We start from the raw sequence: 7,068 nt of genomic DNA on the forward strand, positions 1-7,068 counted from the left end.
AACTCTTAAATAATGGATTCTCCTAGAACTGATTTCTTCAGTGGTTGTAAGTTCTCAGAAGGTAAGGACTGGGTCCAGTAACCTTTTTTTTTTTTTTTTTTAATTTCTCAAATAATTTGCTATAGCAAGAAGAACACAGTGTGATGATTACAAAGTATTTGTGGAACGGAGTTGTCAACACATTGTCAGAAACTAGAGGTGCATGACTGGAAAGGCTGACAAGCCACCTTTGGCTTTTTTTCACTGGCGAATTATTTTTCTTGTTTCGGTCTTGGAAAAAGAACAAAATCAAATGAGTAGGCTTCCAGGAGCATGCCCTGCATCTTATGGTTTATATTTCAAGATTTATCATCACTCATTTGTAACTTCTTTGTTCATGGATGAGGTCCACAGTACTCTTCATTACCTTTTAGGTACATTGTGAAGAATGTGAATGAGTAAGTAAGTAATTAACAATGACATATAACTCTGAGCACTCTGCCGTCCCGTCCTCTTTCCGCCATCTTTCCACGCCTCCACAATGGTGTGCATGAATGTCCTGGGTGATGCTCTCAAGAGCATCAACAATGCCGATAACAAAGGCAAACGCCAGGTGCTTATTAGGCCGTGCTCCAAAGTCATCGTCCGGTTTCTCACTGTGATGATGAACCATGGTTACGTTGGCAAATTTGAAATCATTGACGATCACAGAGCTGGGAAAATTGTTGTGAATTTCACAGGCAGGCTAAGCAAGTGTGGAGTGATCGGCCCCAGATTTGATGTGAAACGCAAAGATCTAGAAAACGGCAGAATAATCTGCTTCCGTCCCGCCAGTTTGGTTTCATTGTACTGACAACCTCAGCTGGCATCATGGACCATGAAGAAGCAAGACAAAAACACACAGGAGGGAAAATCCTGGGATTCTTTTTCTAGGGATTTAACACATATACTTACAAATAAAATGCCTCATGGACAAAAAGTGTAATTAACAATGATAATGTCTTCTGAACCTGGGGTGGGTAAAAATGAAGTATTGACTGTTATTGGGCCATAGGTTTGGCCGAAAACCGCTATTTTTATCATTAACTCATTCAATAATAAGAGATGGAAAGAAAGCCCGGGAAGAGATATCATGTAACTAACCATGGGCCATGGTGGTGAATCAAGGGACAGTCCCACCGTATTTGAAGTAGCCAGAGAGGATCAACTGTGGCATTGGGAGGGTGGGCTCCAGAATGTCTACACCTCTTCCCATCTCTGCTCCATCCTTCTTGGCGGTGTGACCCTAAAAAGTGAATACCACCATGCCTCAGTTTCTTCATTCATAAAGGGAAGCTTTTACTATTACCCACCTTGTAGGAAATGTGGTTGCCATTATATGAGATAATGGGGACTGTGGGCTGAATCTGACCTGCCGTTTGTTTCTGTACAGCCTGTGAGCTAAGAATGGTTTTCTACATTTTAAAACACTTGTGGGGTGAGGAATAAGAGGATAATATTTTGTGACATGTGTAAATTAAATGAAATTCAATTTCCCTGTCTGTTAATAAGGTTTCATTGGGACATCCATGCTCATCATTTCCATGTCGTCAATGGCTGCCTCTGTGTGTCAGTGTAGGGTTTGGCAGCTGCCACAGGAATCACGTGGCTGGCAAAAGTTTGCTGAACTCTGGGTTGATGCAGGAAAGAGCTTATCACAACAGCTGGTCCTGTGTCAGCTACTAAAATAATGTATTAATAAAAATGTACACAATCATTTGGGTTAAGAAAGTAAATTGGTTTTCCCCCATCCTTTGTCCTCCCTTTAAGATCTCTCTATTCTCATTACTGTTATTTTTTGGGGGAGAGAGGAACATCCCAAGGGGTGGCTGAGATTGAATTTTCATCACCTTGAAAAGGGCATTGGGAGTCAGGTTTTTATGCTTTAGAGAAATAAATCAAGGTGATTTTCTTGCACCTGTACATTATAGAACAAATGTGGCATGTGTATGTGTATGTATGTATGTGTGTGCCTATGTGTGCATATGTATTGTCTGTGCATGTGTATTGTGTGTGCACATATATGTGTGCATGCATGTGCATATATATGCATGGTGCGTATTTGTGTATGTGTGTATATGTGTTTATGTATGTGTGCATGTGTGTATTGTGTGTGCACATGTATGTGTGTATGCATGTGCACATATATGTATGTGTGTATTTGTGTATGTGTGCATATGTTTATGTGTGTGCATATATTATGTGTGTATGTGTGTGCATATGTATGTGTACATATGTGTGTGCATGTGTGTATATGTGTGCATGTGTGTATTATGCGTGCATATGCACATGTGTGCATGTGCACACATGTGTATGTGTGTGCACATCTGTGCATATGTATGTGTGTATGTTGTGCATATGTCTCTCTGTGTGTTATGTGTTTGTGTATGTGTGTGTGTCTGTGTCCACATGGCTCACTCCCATGAGCAACCACCATCCTTCCTCCCCCTCTTCTAGTCCTGTCAGCTGGGCTTGGAAGTTACTTATTTTCTCCTGCTTCAAATATATATATGTATGTATGTGTACATATATATATATATATGTATATAATTTTTTTTTGAGATGGAGTTTCATGCTTGTTGCCCAGGCTGGAGTGCAATGGTGAGATCTTGGCTCATCGCAAACTCCACCTCCAGGGTTCAAGCAATTCCCCTGCCTCAGCCTCCCGAGAAGCTGGGATTACAGGTGCCCGCCACTACACCCGGCTAATTTTTGTATTTTTAGTAGAGATGGGGTTTCACCATGTTGGCCAGGCTGGTCTCGAACTCCTGACTTCAGGTGATCCACCTGTCTTGGCCTCCCAAAGTGCTGGGATTACAGGCATGAGCCACTGCTTCCGGCCAATATATATATATATTTATTTGACTTCTCAAACATCTGTTTCTCTCCTCCTACCTCGCTGGCCACTCCTCAGCATGGCTTTCTGGTTCCTCCTCACTTTCTCAGATTTCAGTGTTGCTGTGCCCAGGGTCAAGTCTCTGGGGCTCCCTTTCATGTGTCTGAGTTGCCCACATCATCTCATCCCCCGGCTCTTGGCTGGAAACAGCATCCTGATGCTGGTGCCTCTCAGCTTATGTCTCTGGGCTAGATTTCTCTCCTGAGCCCCAGATGCTGACATTGACCAACTCTATGTACCTGGACATATCTGAACACTCTCCTGTCCAAAGTGAAGTCCTGCTCTTCTCACCACAGACTTGTTCCTCTCTCAGCCCTTCCCACATCTGTAAATGCCAGCTCCATCTTTCCCATGCCCTCTCGTTCCCTCATAACCCATGTCCAATTCGACTTAAGTTCCATTGGTTCTACCTCCAGAAAACCTGCAAAGTCTGGCCTTATTTTACCATTTCCTCCAGTCCCGCCACGGTGGAAGCTATACTCACTTCTCACTCAGATGATGTCAGTGGTTTCCTTATCAATCTCTCAGCCCCACCTCTCCATCGTCTATTTCCAAAATAGCAGCCAGATGAATCCTTCTATAACACAATTCAGATGACATCACTCTTGTGTTCAAATCTCTGCAGTGATCCCCCTTCTTATTGAGAATAAAGGCGAAAGGTCTTACTCGCTTGCAACCCAAAGTAATTGAAAGGATTAGAACACAGTTTGAAGTAGTTTATTCAAGTGAAAAGCTGAGACTTGCCATTCAGGTGACGCAGACGCCAAAGGAATAGAGTCAGCGCTCTGAAGTTAAAAGCTAAGATCTTGCTTATATTGGCAGAAGACAAAGAAATTTAGTAAGATTATAACATTTTCCATACAAGTCTGTCTTAAAAGCTACCATGTAATTGTTACATTTTCTTTTCTTTTTTGTACAGCTTATTTTCTTTTCTTTATAGCTTGTTTCCAATTTCTTTCCAATTTAAAAGAGTATATTTAACATTCCGTCTTAGGTACTGTAATAGTCATGGAGTCTTCGTGTCAGAGAGGAAAGAGGAAAGTTAATTTACAATGAAGATCAACAATGAAGAGGGAAGGGGTCCTCCCTGGTGTCCTCCCTCTCACTTTTAAAATTTTTTTCCAAAACAATGTAGGTAGGAAAAATAGGCTAATCTATAACCAGAGTAACAAAGGTTACAGTTGCCTGTTTATGTGACTCAGGTCTCATGATCACATTTCCTTAAGGCTCAAAGTGTTTTAAAGTTCTAACAGCTTAGATTTTGAATTACGTATGTTTACATTATAATGCCATGTAATCTGATTCTGGTTTTCTTTCTGGTCCTATCTTCCAACCCTTCCCCTTGCCCCAGCCACACTGGCCACCTTGCTGATCCCTGAAATACCAGGCAGGCTTCCACTTTGAAGTCCTCTCTTCCTGGAAGGCTCTTCCTCTAGAAGGCTGCAGTTTATTCTGTCATTACTTTCATGATTCAGCTTAAATGTCACCTTACTAGGGAGGCTTTCCTCTACAAAATAACAAGATTCTCTGTTCCCACCATTCCAGCACTTTCTAACTCCCTTATCCTACCTCACTTTTATCCACCGCACTTATCAGACAGAAAATATTTATCACAGCCTTCTCTCATTAGCCCCATCAGGGTGGGGGCATTGTCTGTTTTGTTTATCTTGTTTCTCCAGTGTCTAAAACAGAAGTTGGCTCATAGCAGGTGCACAATGAATATTTGTTGATGAATGAATGATACTATAAAGAAATCCAAATAAACCCATATTTACTAGAAATATAAATAGTTTGACGTCTCCAGCTAAAAGACATTGTCAGAATAAATACAAAACCAAAATTCAGCTATGTGTTATTTATTAAAATATATAACTTTATGTATCCATTATCTATCTATCTAGTTTACTATCATTTATTTATCTATCAGTCACCTATCTAGCTTATCCATCTATCTATCTACTTATCTATCTTCTAGCTTTACTCTTGTAAACATGGATTTAAATATAAATATACATTACAAATAATTTTTATCTCTTTGTAAATGGAGTTCAGTGAGACCTCTTTGCTAATAGTTGATTTCTAAATGTATATCAGGTTAATAAAACTATACTGCTTCCCAAATATCTCAAAATGACCCTTCCCACTGCTTTAGGACCTGACTTTCTTTCTAATCAGTCCAGAGGATTGAGTTTCTGCTGCATCGTCCATGGAATCTGGAATTTTATCTTCAAATGACCTTCTAGATCAAGAAGGCATCAGGTTGCGAGTTACAAATATGATCAGTTTTGGTATTTTTACAAAATCTTTCTCTTCTTGGGCTTTTCTTTATTTGTAGGAATGTGACCTTGCCATCTGGGACTTTTCAAAGGTGAATATCTCCAGGCTGTGTCCTTCCGACACTCTTTGAACTATTATGGTTTATTAAAAAGTTAGGGAGTAAAAGTTTCTATTCCTTTCCCTAAAACATCTGCTTTCAATAACTCAGGCTTCCTTTGGAAATTTGAAATTCTATGATTTTAGGCTTTCCAAAAATAGGTTCACTGCAGCTGCCTTTCAGAGTCATGACAGCTTCTTCGGGATGTAGGCTTATTTCAAAGAAAGAATCTTCACATTGCTTTGGTCATTTCTACCCTTTGAATGGATATTTTCTTAATGTATGTTCTTGTTGGGGTCGTGGCACCGATGGAAAAATTCCTTTATGATTACAAAGTATTCCCAGCCAGCCGAACACAGTTAATAGATGCTCATGGCTACATAGTTCTATAGGCTAGTATTTCTAATACAGAGGAATCCTTGTCCTCATTTAATATAGCTCACAATTTAGAGGGAAGTGAAGGATACAGATGGACTTTATCCTAAAGACTAATTGATTGGTGTTCAGGATGTTGAAATGGAAAGTTTTCTGCCTCAGCCTTGTCAGGATAGGTAGACCGAGTCTAGTGATTCTGCCGGGATCAGCCCACCGTCTCCCAGCAGGCCACCAAAAAGAAGGTAGAGAATTTATTGTGTGGACTGTGGAAATTGGAAAGGGTTTCTTTGGTGTGCAAATGTATTGGTGTGCCTTTGAGAGAGGCTGACATGAGCCTGGTGGTGTGTGAGGGACCCAGGAGTGGGTGTCAGACTCCCTCCTGGGAGCAGTAAAGGCTGTGGGGCTGTGGGGCTGTGAGGCACCCTAGTGGCAGGGACAAAGAAAGAGGGCTGCAGGCACCTGCTCTTCCCACAACGGCAATGGGGGTTCCAATGTGGGGTAGGAGTGGGGGTGGAGGAATGGCTAGATGTAGATTCAAGGCAGTGAGCTATTGTGAAAGTGACTTCCAACGTACAAAGGTGTCCTCGAGGGCAAAGTGACTCTGCAGATGGGTGGTGGACTGCAAGAAAGCCATGGTTGTTGAAAGCAGTCCGATGGAGGAGGCACTACTTATAACAAGGGAAATGTAGTTGGAGTTCTCAGCTGGGTAACATAGAGGGGAGCCCTAAAGACACCCCTTAGAGCTTCTGCAGCATTCAGAGTGCTCCACGCTAGAGCACCACTGCACCAACCGTTCAGCTTCCTCCCCATGGTGCCTGGCTCTAGGAGCTGATGACAACAGCTAGGAGTGTGGAAGGAGGCTGCATTAAAGGAGCCTTCTCTCTCCCACTGGAGGTTCCTAATCCTAAAGCTGGCCCAAGACAGTGGAGGAGAGTTTCAGGTTTAATACAATCAGGGAATTCTAGTGTTTTAATACCTGAAAGAGATACTATTTATTTATGCGTTTTTCGAAGCAACCCAAACATCTATGCGATCTGCCTGAAATTTCATTAAGGGCTAAGAAAAACTAGCCAAGAAAGTGAGTTTGAAAAGTCCGTAGCCAGAAAGACAGAGCTTTTTGTTTGCTACCAAGAGGCCTGCTCCTTTGATAAATCTTACATGGGTTTTTCAGGAAAGCTTAAGCCAAGTTAATAATTCACTTTCCTAATGCAAGAGTCCTCATCTCTTCTAGGCTCTAGACGAGAACTCACGGTTTATCTCAACCCCTCAAATATTTACCTTAGGCGACAAATCCAGTTTTACCACCACCTAAGTCAAATAACACCTAGACTTCAAGGAATTTACAAGAACATTATTCAGGGAAGATTAGGGCGGGGAGGTTAACACCAGGGTCAATGTCTCTAAG

The 7,068-nt window shown here is 41.5% G+C and overlaps 1 pseudogene; it reads left to right on the forward strand.

Moving 5' to 3' along the window:
* The first annotated feature begins 520 nt into the window (after positions 1–520).
* On the forward strand, positions 521–912 carry LOC105719485 (small ribosomal subunit protein uS8-like; annotated as a pseudogene).
* Positions 913–7,068: the final 6,156 nt, after the last annotated feature.

This window comes from Aotus nancymaae, unplaced genomic scaffold (assembly GCF_030222135.1).
Source record: "Aotus nancymaae isolate 86718 unplaced genomic scaffold, 86718_ANA_hifiasm-v0.15.2.pri h1tg000015l_0, whole genome shotgun sequence".
In the NCBI taxonomy this organism is placed as follows: Eukaryota; Metazoa; Chordata; class Mammalia; order Primates; family Aotidae; genus Aotus; species Aotus nancymaae.